General features: G+C 38.6%; 1 protein-coding gene across 1 annotated transcript in view; it reads right to left on the bottom strand.

Annotated features, from left to right (window-relative positions):
- tafa3a (TAFA chemokine like family member 3a) overlaps positions 1-19,027 on the bottom strand; it is a 68,362-nt gene that overhangs the window by 38,999 nt on the left and 10,336 nt on the right. The gene's annotated exons all lie outside the window — the stretch shown is intronic.

Genomic DNA, 19,027 nt, shown 5'->3' with positions numbered 1-19,027 from the left:
ATCTTTGGTAATCTCTTTACTGCGATCAGGGTGGATGGTGCACATAGTACGCAGGGCATCATGCACACACATTCACACACTCATTCAGTTTAGTATTGTCAATCCACCTACTGGCATGTTTTTGGGTAATGGGATAAAGAAATCCATGTAAAGAAAATGCAAACCTCCACACAGACATTAACCCAAGCTCAGAATCAAACAAGGGGCCCTGGAACTGTGGATCAATCAATTACTTATTTACTTAAAACAGACGCTCAAGAGCACTAATGCAATAAGAGAAAAATAGCATTTTTCTTTTTAAGCTGTGGGAAAAAATAAAATAGAAGCTACACTTTACACTTCTACACACAGAGTGAACTTTAGCTGTAGCATTACGCTATGTGTTTATATCACATAAATTACAAAAGGTGAAAGTAAATCAGTACCATCATTATCACAAACTTGTTTCAGATTCATTTCATTTATTTACTTACAGTAATGTCTTGTTTTACATTTTTTAGACTAAAATCCATGTAATACAGGTCAAATAGCTTCCAATTCACTATACTGTGTGTGCTCACTACATAGGAAAAATGGCATTGTAGAACCCACATAGAGCACTAGAACCTCATTTGTGATTTAATAAGCAGACATGTATTAGTATTATACGTGCTATTTTCACTAATAATGATAATATTGGCACACTTGGCTTTGCTGTGTCTCAAAGAGAGTGCTATGAAATAGACAAGAGACAGCATCATACCACAGATTCACACTTTAATGGAAATTAAGTTTTGCCTGATTTTTTTTTATTTATTTTTTTTTTTTTGTCTGGCCAAAGAATTCGATAAAGTGGTTACATACTGTAACTAGCACTCAACTAGTGGACTACTTGTGCTCATTATTAATTCTGATATTATTTTGCACTGTGAAATGCTTTGATTAGTTTTGTGACACAGCTATCAAGTCCTGCTAAACACTGAAGCAGGACTATCTGTTCCTAATAAATTTATTTTATAATCCCACATGCAACCAAGTGGTAGAAGAAAATAAGAACAGAGATTCCGTTCTCTTTGTCTCCCAGTCCCTCCACCTTCGCTGGAACTTAATCCTCTTCTGTAATTGGAATTTTGGTGTAATGATGAAGTAGTGGAATTGCTTCTGCCAACAGAGCTTCAAAACTTGCATTACTTATTAAGGCTAATAAACTGTTCACAGGATTTTGTATAGTAGCCATGTAATATAGCTGACACTTTTGCCCAATGTAAAATGCAGGGACAGATTTGCAGGACGTTGATCATGTGCAAGCCCATTAGATAGCAGGGGATTAGAAGCTAGTAAGAAACAAAGTCAAAATATCTCCCAGTTTATAAGCAGGTTCTCTGATTAATGGCTCACCAACAGCCCCAAATGGCTTGTTAGCAGAGCTGCGCTGTGATATTGTATTATATTGGCTATAATTTTAGACCATTTTCATACTGGGAATCCCCTGCACTTCACGGTTTGAGTTTTTCATACCTACACCACACCTGGCCACCTCATTCAGGGTTTTATAATGAGCTGCTCAGGTGAATGAGGTGCGTCAGCAGTAGATAAAAATTCAAACTGTGCAGGGCAGGAGGTCCCCTCTTTTAGACAGACAATCATTTTGTGAAGAATAAAAGGAGCTATTTTTTCTTTAATTTAATTCTCTTTAATTATTTATTATACTTTCATTATGTTTATACACGGGTTTCAATTAACAGCCACTAAGTAATCTGGCAGACAAGTGGTAGCCAGCATATACAGTAACTACTGACTTTCTGTTATACAAAAGTAGCTTTTAGTGCTGAATGGAGCAATAAAATTACAGAAAATATAGAAAATGGTATTGTCATTTAGTTGGTGTGCTGACAGTTTGAGACAGTCAGGATGGTAAAAGCCACATAGTACCAGCATCTGCATGATCCAGATGTTCAAATAAACAACTAAAGGAAGGCAGGCACACAAAGTGTCAGGAATGAGTAAGTACTAGGACAATCTGTTTACTTCTCTCTATCTAAGGCACCGCTCCAATCAATTAGACTCTTAATTCCCATCTGCTTTAGAGGGAACGAGATGATTCCTGACCTCAGTTCTGGTTCTCTATGCTCAACTTTGAAGTATACACAATTACAGTGTGTTTACTAAAATTTTGTAAAAGGTTTGAAACTGATATAATGGCAGAGACCATGAGCTTAAAAACAGTTTGACAACAAATGACTGTCAGAAATTATATTGTCTGAACATGACATGAACTGTTACAGATAGACTCATACATGACAGATTTTTGCATATCCAGACAGTGGTGCTGTTATTGGGGTGAAGGGTACTTATAAGTTTCAGTAGTAAAGACGTGGAAGCCGCTGCATATACTATCAGAGAAAACACAGAGATGGAGAAAGAGTATGAAAGTGTTGGAGAGAAGACAGACGAGAAAAGAAGAAAGAAAGAGATGGATAGAAGCTGAAAGAATCATTTCTCTATTCAAAAGCCTTTTCAAATTTCTGACAGCTCCACTTAATTCACTTTTTTTTAAAGTCCCTTCAAGAGATCCTATTGTGTGGGACTCCCTTGTGTATTCACAAAGACTCTGTCGTTGTTTGTGCACTCACAGTTTGTCTTAGCATATTTCCACCATTTCACTGAGAGTAAAAATGTCTGTATGATTCCACCACTATTACCCTTTTTGGTTTGTGTGCACAAAAGCATTTATTTATTATATAAATACATAAACATTTATTAAACATTTATTTATTCCACCCAGAGTTGTGTAAAAGACCTCTAAATGTAGCTGAATATGATCATAAGCTTATTGAGATATACCGTAGATGCAGTTAGCAAAATAGCAACCATTTCTGTTATTACATATAAACATTGTGAGGAATAAGAATCACATCTGTCTATAGAGCCTATACCTTTACCTTAAAATCCAGGCTACACAGCTGCAGAGAACCTACATTTCAGTTAAGTCTAATGTGGTGAAATATATACTGTAAATGATGGAGCACTTATGGACCAACAAAAACAAAAAAAAGTCCCTGTTTTGCTTGTTCAGTCTAAAATCCAGCACTAGACTGAGAAGCATTATCACTGAAGTAGGCAGTAATCTTCCCCCTTTTGTGCCCTTTTTTAAAATTTTAGAAAAAAAAAAAAAAAAATTCTCTGAAAAATTCTCTCATTGGCATGCCATCTGCATATGCTTGTGCTTGGTTGTGTGGGAGTTTCGCAAGAGGGGAAAATAAACCCGTGGTGTTATCAGGATGAACTGATGCTCCTGATATTACATTAAACAGAAATAATTGCTAGTTAACCCCTTTCAGATTGCCTAGGGCAGGTTTGGGTTCCTCTGCATTATTTGATATACAGTAGCGAGTTCAGAGGAACAGCCCAGAAGCTATCCAGATGGTGGAGATATTTCTGTTTATTTCATTCTATACTCCCTCCTGTTTCCTCTTTTAAAAGCCCTGTGTCTGAGCTCTCCCCCACTTTCACATTATCTTTTCAAAGGAAAACATGTAATGAGAATACATGTAATGATAATAAATTGAGTGTACCAAATTAAACATGAAATAAAATGCTGATAATGAATATCCTTGCAGAGCAAACATTGCAGGTCCCTCTAGGTGTACCCTTTAAAGCACCGTTCTGCAGACACGTCTCTGTAGAGTCCCTGAGGACGGTGGTTTATGGCCTGTAACCACATGCAGTGCAGTAAGCCAAAGTGACTTGGCCGAGCAAGTGGATATTGTTCTCACAGCGTGAAGAGGCAGCAGGCTGTCTTCACATCAGAAAAGACATCCATGCTTCATCTTTGCTAACTGACATCAGTGATATGTGATAGGAAAGTGGCCTATAAGGAACTGGAATTGTTAATTATGTCAAAAAAGAAACAGCATGGTACTACGGTTGCAGCAGGTAATGTTGGTGTCTCACATCTCCAGGATTCCGGTTAAATTCTGTATAAAGTTTTGTATGTTCTCATATTGTCCATGTCTGAGGGTTTGTTTCTGGTACTCTGGTTTCCTCCTGCCTTATACTCTCACATGGCCAGACATGATCTCTAACAAGAGTGTGCTCATCTGGAGACTTTATGGCTGTGGCATCCTCAGGATTCAAACTTGCAATCTCTGGTTATAAGGTGTACGCTTTTCTGCTGCCTACATGGGATCCAGTTTCAAATTTTCTTACCCAATCTAACACCTCATGAAAGTGTACCAGTGTATGGTAGCCATGGAGATAACCCAGGATGGATATAAAGTCTTCAAATGAGATACCATTTAAGCATGGATCTGTACACATGCAGTAAAACTAGAGCTGTCACTATCGATTATATTGGTAATCAAGTAATCTGATGATTATTTTGAAGATCAATTGAATAATAGGATTTTTTAAAATTCACAAATAAAAATAGACTTAGGTGAACAATAAGTTCGCTAAAGATAATTACTTACTCTCGCCAAACTATATATAATTCGAAAGGTTCCATCACTCAATATTTGATATTTGACCTCTGTTTTACGATAGAAATGCTACAGTGAATATAATTCCTTGATTTGTGTGATGGGTAACCATGGAAACATGCAAACTCAAAGTGGGAGTTATGACTTTATTATGAAACATGCAATGAACACGCGGTGCACGTTTGGAAAAATATTCATGTATTCACATGTTTACTTCACATTTAGTCAGGAATAATTATCATTTCTATCTACTTTCTATTAAATTAGACACTCTGATGAGCGTTTAAGTGGTGAAAAACTCTTTCATCATGCAATGCAAATATATCATACACATCACACACATCATTTTCGGGCTTGCGCTCAAAACGGGTGTGCAAGTTAAGATTATTCAAAATTATTCAAATCTATCCAGTAATGAACTTACCATGCTGTGTCAGGCAGAGGATCTGGGAAACCTGGATATTCAGGTGCTGCAGCATTGAACATGTGCTTTTATGGTATTTGAGTTCATTTTTGCAGTGACGGCAAACAACTACATTGTTTTTCACATCTAATGAAATGTGCTCCTACACAGTTGACATTCCTTGTTGTTTTTTGCATGGACTCTCTTCTGTGCACTGCCGTGCTGAATACTCCAAACGGTAAATTGTAATCAAGGATTTTTTTTTTTAATCGGGTACTCGAATTTAATCGAGTAATCGTGGCAGCCCTAAGTAAAACCATTTAAACATCCATTATGAAGACTTAACTCACTCAAACTGTTACTTCTCCAGATGTTAAAAGTGCAGGACTTCAGCAAATTAGGGCAGGTTTTAAGGGAAAGTCTGTGGGCGTAGTCTTGCTCCGCTCATTTTCACCGCAGTTCACTGCCAGTGTTCTGACAGACTATACCCAGAAATTTCTTCTTTTTAGAGATCATGTTTGGCCCCAAGAGACTGCCTACCTACCTAAATCATGTCAGTAGGTGGATTTGGCTACACTACATTGCCCTTAGGTGTGTGTGAGAGTTGTGTGTGGTACCCGGTGATGGACTGGCACCCTGTCTAGTGTTCAAAGGAAAAGCAATGGACCCTGACCAGGATAAAGCTGAATGAATTATTGAATTAATGAAAACTTTGGTTCATTAAAAATGTTGTTTTTAGTATACAGGGCTCATATTACTGAAACATTTCAAAACTGCCAATATGACCAAATAAATTACAAAGGGAACCAAACAGGGAGTACACATGAATGATCAGCTGCTAAGAACAATTGGTTTTCCTCTACTGTTATATTGACATAGAGCTCACTGGTATTCACTTTGTCTATAAGAAAATCACCACAAATTGATCCATCTCTATTTGCAAATAAATGAAAAAAGAAACAGCCTGCCACCTGACAGGCCTGATCTTAGCTACATTTTTCAGGATGTATGCACCACTGTTGTCCATTGGGTTCTGTATCATGCATTCTGTTGTCTAAATGCTAACCAAAAAAGCAACAGGCTTATAACAGTATATCTGTCGTCTAAGTTTAACCTCTCACTAGTTCAGCTGTCATACATAAATCATACATAAAATTCATTTGCAGAAAGAGTTCTTAAATCATTAAAAATCCTTACCATGGGTATTTTCAGGGAGCTGGGTGAAAGATTTTTTTTAAGTTGCTGTAAATGATTTTTTGCTCAGAGATGCTTTATAAAAAGATCCTGGTGGCTAAAGCTATTTCCTTTGACCCATGTAAGCCCATAGTGTTTTCAGGTCACGACTGTTTGATGTAATGTCCAGTGTTAGTGTCAGCTGGGACCACAGTTAATGAGACCAGCTGGTCATATCTATCCTATGCTCCATTAGTCTGGCTGCATTGCCCAGCCAGCCGAGGCTTATTACAGGGTTCAGCTTGTGTCCTATGACCAGAGGAAATGTACACCAGATCAACCAGTTTTTTTTATAGTGTAAGCCAGATACAACATAAATCTCTGGGGTTTAAACTATTTTTCTGTAATTATCCATCACTACACAGAACTAGAATTGCTGTTTTTGTCCACGGTGGCTGTAAAGCTCTCTGCCGAGTGCTCTCCATGGTCCATAAGTGAATTTGAAATGCTTTCTTCTCGTTGTTTTTTCAGGTTCCCCAGCTATGTTTAACCCTGCTTTCAGAATAGCATATGCAAGAATAGTGCTATATAGTTTGCCCATTTGCGCATAACATAGAACTGTGAGGTTGAATACCTGTATAAGAGAGAGACTAGTTGAGAAGAAAGCTTTTGTGGGAAAAGTTGAAGATGCATTCAGTGCTAAACGGTGCGGTATTTGACATCTGTTAGACGTGGTCTTATAAGTTACAGTAAGAATGATACCAGACTGATGAGGCAAGAGTCATGTTCTCTAAATGACCCAAGAGAAAAAAATCACCACTGTGGAAATAATGCTTACAGAGAATTTTGAAGTAATGAGGAAAGAATGGGTAGCCACATTAGCTCTGAAATTGCTTTAACAAATCTCAATCATTCTTTTTCTTTTAATATTCTTATAGAGCTAAACTGTCAATTTGCAGGTAATTAATAAAATAACTTCATAAGACTATTAGCTCAAATAATTGGCTCAAACTAAATGCTCCATTTTTTTTTTTTTTTTTTTTTTTTTACACAAGTCAGCAATAACACAGAGGTAATTAATTAAAAAAAAAACAGGCAAACTATTTTTTAATCTGCCATATGGAATGGAAGTCATAATAAAAAAAAACATTCTTCCATCCTTCTTTTATATATCTCTGCCAGTTTCACTCTCTATTTCTCATATCTGCCATGTTAAAATCCATGAGGGTTTGTTTGAATGTTTATCTGTTATTGCTTGCAGTGTGCCTTCATTATAATGAGCTCCACATCAGCATCATGTGGTTTACAGGTGAGGGTACACTACACAGCAGTTCCACATTTATAACGCCCCAAAATTGCACAGATGTTCTCTAGGAAATAACATTATTTATGCACTTACACCTTTGCAGGAAATAAAGACCTCTATTATTTTCAACATACCTTCAACAACCGAACAATTCATTTCAATGAACACGTTAGTCCAAATTTAGTCTCAGATTATAACAATATTAAATATATAATAAATGTCAAAAGGCTATGATTGAATTCTTTATTCAGTCATTTTTAGATAGCAGATTTTTCTCTTAATAGCACATGACACTTTTATAGCTTCAGGTCATACCTGTGGCTCTATGGCAACCTGATTGAATTCAGGCTCTGACAGAATAAACCTGTTGGACATCTTTATCCATTAGCCTCTCACATTGCAACCGCATCTACCTTATCATGCCCAGAAACACGGCTCTGAAAGGAACAGGCAGCAGTTTTCATTACTGTATTGTGGCCATCCACAGAGATAATGCGGGAAAAACCAGTTTGCTGCCTCTGACCTTTTTCATTTCCTGACAGCTTTAAAAAACCATATTAGCATAGTAGCATTAGCATGGATCAGATGTACCATCAGGCTCTAGGGAAGCAGAGCTGAAAAAGAATGTTATGTATCTATTCTATGCAGAAAAATTATGGTCCTGTTCTGAAGGCTGCATCTGGAAACAACAGGGGAAGCTGCAGGAATAAATAAAGAAAAGAAGACAGAAGCAAATTTAGCATGCCCCTGCTGTGAACAGTTTCAGCGTGATGGGTTTGTTTTCAGGAGAATTTGTTCTCTTGTGTTACAAAAAGCTTTGGCACCAACTGATTTTTTTTTTTTAACAAAAGCGTTTTCTCCATTTCTTACAATGTCTTAAACAGTGACTATGGAACTGAAGTGCAATGTTCATTATCTATAATGATACTAGTTTGGAGAGAAAACCTATGACGAGTTTAAGGACAAAGTCAGCTTTACTCCCAGATGTCACTTACATGATCAACACTGGCTTGACTCTGTTACACCAGAACTCTTTGTGTCCAGGATAACTGTTAGTTGAACAACTGAATTGTTAGTTTATCCTTTCAAGACCCAGAGACCTATTTGAGCATGAGAAAAATGACTGAGAAATATATACTTGACTCTGCATAGGCATTTAGCCTCAGGGTCACTGTAGAATGCTGACTGTATGAAAGTTTTACTCTGTCTCAATACTTCAACCATATCAATGCTTAAAATACTCAGAGCCAAATAAACTCTACTGTATCTGTGAAAAAAAAACTGTGCAGGGGTAATAAGCCAAAGTTACTTTGATCCAAGCGCCGAGTTACTCCTCAGCTAGTACAGGCACAGAGAAGTGTTGTCACCAGGCCCAGGACATTTACACCCTGTAGTAAGCACGCCAACAACAGCAGCACATCAGCACTCGCACCACTGGCAATGGAGTGTCAGCATCTTCAGAAAAGCCCTCTCGAGGCAAGTTGCTGGAGAGTAAGAACCCATCACAGCAAGTCTCACTGCCTTGACAAAAGGACATTCAGGTGTACTGCTCAGACCTTGAAAAGGAAACACAGTCAATAATTCTGTGTTAGGCAGTAGCCTGTCAGGATACAGACCTCAACTGACAGCATGATGCATGTCAACTAGAAGTTCTGAGGATGCTCAAAAGTTGGTATTTGTAGTAGCAGAAAGGTGAACGGACCAGGCCTGAAAGTTGGGGCAGTAGTTCTGAGGACCTGACTCATCAATTCTCTTCCATGTTATACGAGATACCACGGTAGTAAAATAAATATGAGGTTACCCTTCTAAAAAGGTATGGAATGTGTGTGAAACAGAAATTCAGTGGAAGGTTCCTGGACTCGATTGTAGTAATTGTCAAAAGACTGCAAGTCTTAAATCCCCTGTAATTATAATAAACCCATTGAAATCACATACAGTATTTCTTAGTTTCAGAAAGGTGATATGACATTATCAAGTTGGAAGATTCACATTGTTCCTGATGGGCATGCTGCAGGCTGTGATGTCATGCTTCTTCTTTCACATATCATCTGAAAGTGACAAAAAAAGAAAAAAAAAACAACGGCTCCGCCAAACGACAGCACTAAATATTTGGCACAGATCGCCCTCAATCCTCTGCCAAGCATGGGGGAAGTGTTGTTCACCATGAGAACCCCCAGCATCTGTTCCCTAATCCAGTAGACCGCATTCTCCCTTTTGTTTTCCTTCTCTTTTATTTATTCATCATCAAACACTATGTTTGTAATTGCCTAAAGGCTATTCATTATATCAGGAGACACTCCAGATGCCTGCGCAGAAAGGCAGAAAATGGAGTGTGGCTCACACTGTGATCTGTAGTCACACAACTGAGCGGTGCATTTATACTCTGATGAGGCACTACCACGCAGACGTGAACTCCTTTTGTGTCGAGTAGAGTAGGGTTGGAGCTGTCAGAGGACCTGGCACAGGTAGGGAGAGATGGAGAGAAGTGGAGAGAGCAGCTTGATCTACTTGTATGAAAGGCTTAGGGGAAAGAGCTAAGGTGAAGGTTTAACAGGATGCCAGGTCTCAGCTTCAATTTACATTACAGGAAGTACTTTACCCTGACTACTGCACTTGTGTGTCACACTTGAATCTTATGCCTATAGAGTATCTCTTAAGGAGTGCATTTATATGGCATGTAGATATGACATTATTTCCCAGAGCTGTTTGTTCTTTGAAAGCATCATTTCCTGGCTCAACTTAAAATAGTAAAACTATAACCTCAGACCAAATTGAAGGTTCCTCCAGTGTGTGGTCTATTACACGGTACATTCACTATGCAGCGTTCTCTACTCACACGGCCAAATTGCTTCATTATTATGGCACATAAATATAAGTGAAAAAAATTAACATTTGTATATTGGTGATAGCACAGACAGAATTAGTTTCATGAATGAGCAGTGTAATTACTTACTAATGATACTCATTGAATTATTTTTTAATAATGGTCTCTGGTTTTATTCCTCACACTATGTACACTTCCAGTAGTGAGAATTTGAAGACAGTTAGATTGAATATACATTTTCATTGTCTTAAAGACATTTTGATCAAGGAATGGAAATTGTTTCTGAACAAATGTAAAGAGTATGGTGATTTTTTAATCAGTATTTTGTACTCCAAACAAGTATGTTGTTTATTATTCTAAAATAATAGTGGGCGGTTGTGTCCACATTTTTTACTGGTAGAATAGGCATACACATGTACACATCTGTGAATATTTCCTGTACATTCCACATCACTGTATGTACATTCCAGACTAACAGGATCTATTTTTTGCCCATCTTCTGATGTCTCAGCAGAAGGACAAAGAGGAGAAAAATGAAAGTTGAATTTTTGCAACATGCATTTAGACTAATTCCTCTGGGGAAGCGGAAAGAGCTGGTCAACTCAAGCCCTGCAGAGAAGTCATTATTTTTAGCCTAGCCTCTCAAATGCTCTCCTTGAAAAGAAAAAAAAAACAAGCAAGGGGCTCCAAGAAAACACACCAATATAACACATCATTATAAAATCAAATGGCAAACCTTATTACCATTAAATCAAGCCACCCATTAAGGCGACCATATAAAAATGGAACAGTGATGGGGAAAAAAAAGCAACAGAGCAAGGTTAGCACAAGATTAACAACCCTAAATAACCAACTGCCCACTTGCCTTTGTGCCTCTGTTTTGACACATGACTAAACATAATAATGTGGTATCATGTAGGCGGGAATAATGCCTAATGAAGCCTAATTATTTTGGACAGAATTTTTGCTCATTCCTCCTTACAGAACTGGTGTAATTCAGTCAGGTTTGTGGGCCTTCTTGCTCGGACATGCGTTTTCAGCTCAATCGAGAAATTTTCTGTGGGATTCAGGTCAGGGCTTTGTGATAGCCATTCAATACTTTCACTTTGTTGCCTTTAAGCCATTTTGTTACAACTTTTGGTCACTGTCCTGCTGGAAGACAACATACCTTTCTGACTGATTTTGCTTCAGTATTTCTAGATAATCCTCCTCATAATACCATATTCATCTTAATCTTTGCATTTAAAAAGGATCACAATTTTTTGTCTATACATAACTCTGATCATTATGGCCAAACAGTTCAATTTTTGTTTCATCTGACCAGAGAACGCTCCTCCAAAAGGCTGCTGATCACCTGCAAACTTCAGTCTGGCTGTTTATGCTGGTCTTAGAGTGGGAGCTTCTTCCTCGCACAATAGCCTTACAGGATGTAGGACTCTCTTAATGATGGCTGTATATACTTTGGTACCTGATACCTATGACTACTTTACCATTTCCTTTGTTTGTATATATATAAAAAAAAAATTTTAACTTTGCATTCAATTGTTTGTACAGATGCTCATGGTACTGTCAGACTTGTGGAGGCCCATTATTATTTTTCTGAGGTCTTGTCTGAGTTGCCTGGATTTTTCAAAGGGAAACAAGGGCAAAAAGCCACTGACTCTAAAGGTAGGCCCTTTTACAGCCACATGTGCACTCCCAATTAACTGTAAATTATGCCATTGCCCAATAAGAAGCTTCTAAATGTAATTACATCAATTTCTGGAATCCTCCAGAAGGGATTTAAAGAGACAGGCAACTTGGTGTATGTAAACATTTGACCCACTGGAGTTCTGATATTAAATTCTGATATTAAAGATGAAATAAATATGTTTTTATTCGATTGTTTTAAAATGACCTCTAATGTTAACAAAGCAGTTGCCCTAATTGATTTGCCAAAAGAAATGTATGGGAACATGAAATGTGTGGAATTATGAAAAACTGAGACTGAATACCTTTAGCCTAGGTGTATGTAACCTTTTGGCTTCAACTGTAAGTCCTTCCAAAAGACACACCCATTCATATTATTGAAACCTCCCCTCTAAAGTTGCCAGGTTTTTCTTGTGTAATACTCTCAAGTTTTTTAATTGCATCTAGTCAACCGTCTTTAAAACTAAATTTGCCCTTCAGCCCAAATAATCGGGCAAATGAAAATGTGGACTAATGAAGCAAATCACATTTTGTTGCTATTAATTTGCTATCAATTAAATAGCAATAACAATTAAAAAAAACTTTTTAGACTAATATTAAAGTAGTTAAGCGACTCTCTGCGAGCTTTTACTTACAAGTTCTGCAAGACTTCAGTCGTGCAATAGTGGCAGGCTTTACAATAAATTGTACCCGGTGTCCATATTTAAGATCTGTGTTGCATGAGTCATCATACACATTCACAGCGTGAATCAGAACACAAGTGAATCAGAAAATATGTTAGCTCTTATTAATTAGCAATGTACAGATGAAATACTTGCATGAAATGCCGATATATATATTGACAATTTAACAATCATCAATCCACCCTGTTGCAGCAGAAGTGTGAACACGTTACACAATTATTTATTTAAAAATGTCATATTTATGAGATTAAACCTGTTTTTAATGCCATTTTATATGTTTTATGTGTGTTTTACATTTGCTATTTCAAGGTTGAATATTGTTCTTACAAGAAATAGTTACAAGAAATTAATACTAGACTTAATATAGCTCATTTCTTGTAACTATTTCTTGTAAGAACAATGGCATGCAACAAAAATGCACTTAAACTTCAAAGTCTGAATCAAATATAAATTAAAACACGCCTTCTCTACATCTCGCACACAACTCTGTATGAGTAACTCATCTCTGAATATTATGTGCCCATGTGGTTATTTCACTGATGTCACACTCAGTCATGAAGAATGAAATGAGTCATGTACATGCTTACTGTCTCAACACCTGAGAAACAAGGAATTAAAAAAAAAAGTGAAAAGGAAGGAAAAGAGGTAGAGGCAGATTACAGTAGCTGCTGAAAGATTATTAAAGGAGGCCATTCATTACATTACATTCTGTGTGAGGGTCTACTCTCACAGTCCCTCATTCTTCTCCGAATGGCACCTTCCTGTCCACAGGGAGACAGCCAAAGCAGAGTTCCCCAAAACACAGAGGGTCCATTGCTCTTTGATGCACACACACTCCCACACACTCACAGATGTACCCGCAACGCACAACAACATGCAGGAAGCACACACATGCTTATGCAAATAGACACACATGCGAGATACACTGTTACATCTTGTCAGTTCACTCGTATATAGCAGATGTTCCTAGCCATGCAAATATTCTGCACTTATTCATCACAACTTTTAAAATAGTCATGCTTTTAACACCACCTGTAATTTGTAAAGAAAAAGCAAATTAACTGATTTCTTTTCCTGACTTTTTTCCCTGCGTCATCTGTCACAAGGATGCACATGCTCCCTCTCCACCTCTCCAACCTGTCATTACACTAAACATGAACATTCCAAAGCACATTGCCTTTCAAACTAAATAATAGTCCTCATTAGAATGTCCACTTTCCCACTCAAAAGTGTTTGTGCTTTAACTATATCCTCATTGTACATGTCTGAAAGAGGGATTGAATACCTTGGAAATGCACCCCATATCTGACCACCAGTGGCATTCTAGAATACTAATACCTTCATCCACAACGAGAAAGGTGTAGCAGACATGAGCGTAATGGGCACAAGTGATTTGTCCCTCATGATCTGCTCCCTACACGTGAAATAGTGACCTTCCCACAAGCTGTCTACTTGTTCTACCAGCCGCCCACTCTTCCTCCGACTGATTCATCGCTCCATCCACTTGGGCTCCTTTCTTCGATTTGCACGATTCTGTCGTGCGGTTACATCAGCTTATCCAGGAGAAAGTGAGAGACAGAATGAAAGGGGGCGTAAGAAAGAGACAGTGCAAACAGGACTGCCTTGGGCAGCAGATCCTTGAGCCAAGTCAAACATTGTGTTCATTCATCACCCCACTGTGGGGCACAAGTTCATTACAGTAGCCATAATCATGCTTCAAAAAGCCTATCTGTTCCTCCAAGTGATGTGTGAGAATATGTGGTGTTTGCATGTGTGTCTCTTGTGTGTGTATGTGTGTTTTGGGGGTATTGGGTGGGACAATCAAACATCCTTAGTAAGGTCTAAAAAAGACACGGAATAGGGATAGTGCAGGAATCTTGTGGACCACCACTGGTAGACAGATAGCTTATTGTCATTTTAAAAACCAATATCAACAGTCTTTAATTTTTCATATGTGATTAATCTGATTTTGTATATTATCTGATTTACCTAATGAGAATTAGCACAGCCATGCAAAACATTCACAACTTCACATCATTTATACTCATTAAATTTGGGCAATTTATACCACTGGCTAACTCACAGGGCCAGTAAATTATTCTTATTGTTCTTATGTAGAACATTGTTCTATATCAGAAAAAAAGGCACTAATATATGTTTATTTATTCTTATCTTCTATGTGTGTTTGTATGCTCCAAACCGCGTCCCACTTCCCATTCTGTATGTTTCTGTATGCAATCTTCTTCAGTAAAACAAAGAGTGCGGTAAGATATTTCCAAGAGAACATTTCTAGCTGGCCTTGTTTTATGCATTCACACATGTACGCAGTTACACAAGAGCATTAGGGAGATCAGGTACTGATGTCCAGTGAGGAGGTCTGGGGTGCAGTCTGTGTTCCAGTTCATCCCAAAGGTGTTCAGTGGGGTTGAGGTCAGGGTTCTGTGCAGGCCACTCGAGTTCTTCCACTCCAACCTTGTCTCAAACCATTTCTTCATGGACCTCGCTTTGTGCACAGGGACACCATCACCCTGGAACAGGTTTGGGTCCCTTAGTTCCAGTGAAGGTAAATTTTAATGCTTCATCATACAAAGACATCCAATACAACTGTGTGCTTCCACCTTTTGCAGCAGTTTGGGGAAGGCCCACATATGGGGGTGACGGTCAGGTTCACAAACTTTTGACCATAAAGTGTATACCAACAATCATAGGTAGCCATGTTTGCATGTGTCTTTCAGGTAAGTGAATGTGAATATCAGGATCTGTGCATAACAAAAGACTATACTGCTTTGAGTACCTGCTGTTCACTAATGAACAAGGTGTTTGAAGTCACACTGGATTTGCAAAGGTAAGCTAACCATGGCAACAACTACATCCACTACCTTCTTAATAACAAAGAGAGTACTGAAGCCCGAGAACAAACTGCACAGTTCACCACTTGTTTAAGCTGACAGCTGCTAAAAAAGTAATCTTGTTCTCTTAACCCTTACATACTCTTTTGCTGTGACATTTATAGTTAGTGAATCCACCCTAAATATACATTTTTAAGCCTGAGAATTGATATAGGTTCTGTTCTGGGTGACTCGCACATAGTGAATGGATTACAGGTTCATTCTGGAAATAGTGAAACAGTAAAACTGTGCATGGTTATATACCTTTATTGTTTATACCTTTAATGGGAAAGCGTGAAGACAGAAGAAGGAGGTTTGGACACTGTCATGAGACCCAAAAGTGCTCCCATGGGAAAAAGGGAACTAGCAGGCCCTACTACATTGAACTTGATATAAACGTTGGTCATCTGCAAGCTCAGGACACTGATGCAGGTTCATTACACCAGTAAATAATGCCCATGAGGAGGAGGAACTTCTTGTTGCATAGGACGTCACATCAGGGGCTGAGAGTCCAACCTACAGGCCATGGTGATGACATGCACCCCTTTCCACTTTGAATGAATTATCATTGATAAAACAATAAAGTTATTCTGAACGATATTCTATGATGAAACATGTCTACCCTAATGGTAGTGGTCTCATCCAGGCTGACAATATCCCCAGGGCACCAGGGGCACGAGGAGTCACTGAATGGTTTGATGAGTATGAAAGTGATGTAAATAATATGCTATTGCCTTCACAGTCACCAGATCTCAAACAGCACTCCACCACTATCATCAAAACCCCAACTGAGAGAATATCTTTTGGAAGAATGATGTTCATCCCTCCAGCAGAGTTGCATAGACTTGTCGAATCTGCCATGGTGCCATGGTGCATTGAATCGATGTTGCTTAACTATGTATGCAAATTGAGGGGCATGCATCAGGTAGCGATGGTGCCTCACACCTCCAGGGTTTGATCATGAGTTCCTGTTAATATCAGGTCGGAATTTTCACATGTTCCTTCGGTGCCCCTTTGGGTTTCTCCTGAGTTGTCATGATAGGCTCCAGATTCACTGTGACGCTAACCAGGATAATGCAGTTAGTGAAGAAGAATGAACGAATAAGGCACTTCTAGTTTTGGCTGATGTAGAACTGAAATATAAATAAGACTACTGAAAAAAAATAGTTCTGTCAATACACAGATACACTCACTCCAGTACAGATGCCCACACACACACACACACACACACACCTGAACAAGCTTTAGCAAATGAACAAATTTAATTATAGAATAATGTATAGTTGACATCTGCTGATCCCCACACAGTGGCTGGTCGATGATGGCTGTCCTAACTGTATTATGTATGAGAATAAAATGGTCCAGGCTTAATAACTCTGTGTGTGTGTGTGTGTGTGTGTGTGTGTGTGTGTGTGTGTGTGCGCGTTTTTGTGTATGTGCTTGTATCTGCAATGTTTGTGCCATCTGTATGTTTATGTACAGTATGTATTTGTGTGAATGTTGGTTTCTCTATTTCCGACTCAGTCCTCCACACTGCTTTCTCTTATTCCGTCTCTTTCATTATTTATTTCTCTCTCTAGCTTCACTTGACAGTTATTTTGTCAGGCTGTGTCGAGGACTAAATAATTGCTTCTGTATTTTTCAAATTGATTTTGGTGTGCACATCTAATACAGTGCTCAGTGCAGAGTCAGTTGGCCTTTGTTTTCTTCCATTTTCACACAATGTGGGGGGGATAAGCTCAGCTAATTCTCAGTCTCATTACTGGATGTGTTTAGTGTGCAAACACATTTAATAAATGCTTGTTTATATCAAGTTTATGAGCACTTACACATTGATTCACTGGGAATTGGTGGCCACAGGCTGTGTGTGGTTGTTGCACTGCAGTGTTTATTGTTTCTGTGTTCATACTCATCCTCCATGAACAACTCGCTATTGGTATGCCCACCCTCTTCGTCTCCCCACACCTTTAGCCTGCACTTGAGGGGTGTCTGCCTACATCTAGACTTGCAAAGGAATGCTGAATCATGAAACCATGGATTTGAAAAACATGTATATGGGTTTATTTGTGTTAGCTGCATTTCTGGCTAGGCAGACAAATTTGTTTACTATAATAATCTTTTAATATTATAATATGTTCAGTTGGCTACTGAGAAGAAGCAGCAACAGTGTCAAAGACCTTCTACGAGTCTACATTTAGTTTTATCTTTATAATCATGCAGTTTGGGAATCGTACAGCATGGGGAACACAGATACTGCTATAACTTTTGTGCATGTTTTTGGAAGAACTTATGACATCCATAATTTACAGCAACTAACCCCCTTGAGTCCCAACTGGTCACCGTTATGCGTCTGTGCGTTAAGTGTGTATTGTGAATTCCTCCCTCTGTCCCATTTCATCAGCTGGCTGCTGTTTCACCACCCTGCTGGCTAGTGATTAAGCCAAGAGAGAGAGGGAGACTGAATATAGGCCCTGACTCTGGAGAGCCAGAAACCAGGACAGCTGCTGAAAAAGCTGCTTGAAAGAAGAGAAAGAGTAAAAGGAGAAAATCATAAAGAGGAAGAAGATAAGAGGAAAATGAGTAGTCATTTCAGAGTAGTCATTTCAGCCATTCATCTGTTTACTCTGTGCTCCACACTTTTAACCTTTTCCCTCGCAAGGTTACTGGTCTTGTGGATCCAAAAAGAGCAATGGAAGCAACAGCAAAAGTTACAGGAAGGCAGAAAGAGACTGAAGAAATAAAAAAAAAAACTGACCAAGAAATCAGCCGTTGGACATCATACCTGAGCTGAGAGCCAGAGTTTTCCTGTCATGGAGGTGAAGACGAGGCACTCGGAGGGGAGAGAACAAGGTAAGGGAGTGCATTAGTGCATTAGTGTGCACTCCGACTACCATTAATGAGAGGCCAAAAACAGGCTGTCTGTCCACACACACTTTCTTGCTGTCATCACCAGATGCTTGTACTGTCTGCTGCGTTCTAATACACAGAGGGAGGGTGGGCAAAACAATGAAGATTGAGGCTTTCATTAAATGATTGAAGAAGAGTGTGTGTGGACCAGTAAAACATAGAGAAAGATAAACAAAGAGAGAGATGGAATATAAGAGGTGTTTGAAGATACACAGTGAGAAAAGCACCCCAAAAATGTGGTCATTATATCAGCGATGAACATAAGAATGGAACTAAATGTGTCGCAGTCAGGCACCCTGTAGAATAAAAGCTTAAATACTGCAGAAGAAAACTGTCCACTCATTAACGTTATTTAAGTATCTATTTAATATGCCTGATAGCCTAATTTTTGTCAGAAACATATCTGAACAGCAGTTCAAAGCAGGATGTCATGTATGGTAGGAGTGTAGCTCTTCATCACATTCATTTGTATCAATTCTTCTGCTGCTGTGAAGATAACTGATTAAAAATTTGTCTAGAAGGGAGGGCATCTGAATAAAATGGCAGCTTCGCATGCCAGATTACGCATGATTGTAAGTTGGAGTGCAATTTGAATGCAGTTTTGACCAAAAAATCATTTCACTGTGTTTGACTGAGATGAAACAACAGGCCTGTCTGTGAGACAGGCCTGTGAGACTTTGCAATCAATCTAAAA

The sequence above is a fragment of the Pangasianodon hypophthalmus genome, chromosome 2, assembly GCF_027358585.1.
Source record: "Pangasianodon hypophthalmus isolate fPanHyp1 chromosome 2, fPanHyp1.pri, whole genome shotgun sequence".
NCBI lineage: Eukaryota > Metazoa > Chordata > Actinopteri > Siluriformes > Pangasiidae > Pangasianodon > Pangasianodon hypophthalmus.
Note: the sequence above shows the minus strand (reverse complement) of the source record. Positions and strands in the feature narration are given on the sequence as shown.